Consider the following 320-nt stretch of genomic DNA (forward strand, 5'->3'; position numbering starts at 1 on the left):
CCTCAGAGTTAAGGATTAGTCTCATGCAATAAACCTGGCCCAAAGTTTTAATGGTTTTGCCTCTTGAAGTGAAATAAAAGGATCTGCTTCGACCCAGAGCTGCCAAGCGCCTGAGCGAGCCGGCCTTCGGGACTTCGCTGAATTAATGGATTTCTTTGTTGCTCTGGAAATTGTAAAGGATCTCAGGCGTGGGAGAAAGTGATTGTGTTGAGCACAATATTTCGTGTTTATCACCAAGACGCCCATGGGACTGCAAGGGCGAGAGGCCGCCAAGTATGAGGGATTTCGTATCGAGAGGAAGGAGGGGCTTTCAAAATCGC

Source organism: Penaeus monodon, chromosome 30 (genome assembly GCF_015228065.2).
Source record: "Penaeus monodon isolate SGIC_2016 chromosome 30, NSTDA_Pmon_1, whole genome shotgun sequence".
In the NCBI taxonomy this organism is placed as follows: Eukaryota; Metazoa; Arthropoda; class Malacostraca; order Decapoda; family Penaeidae; genus Penaeus; species Penaeus monodon.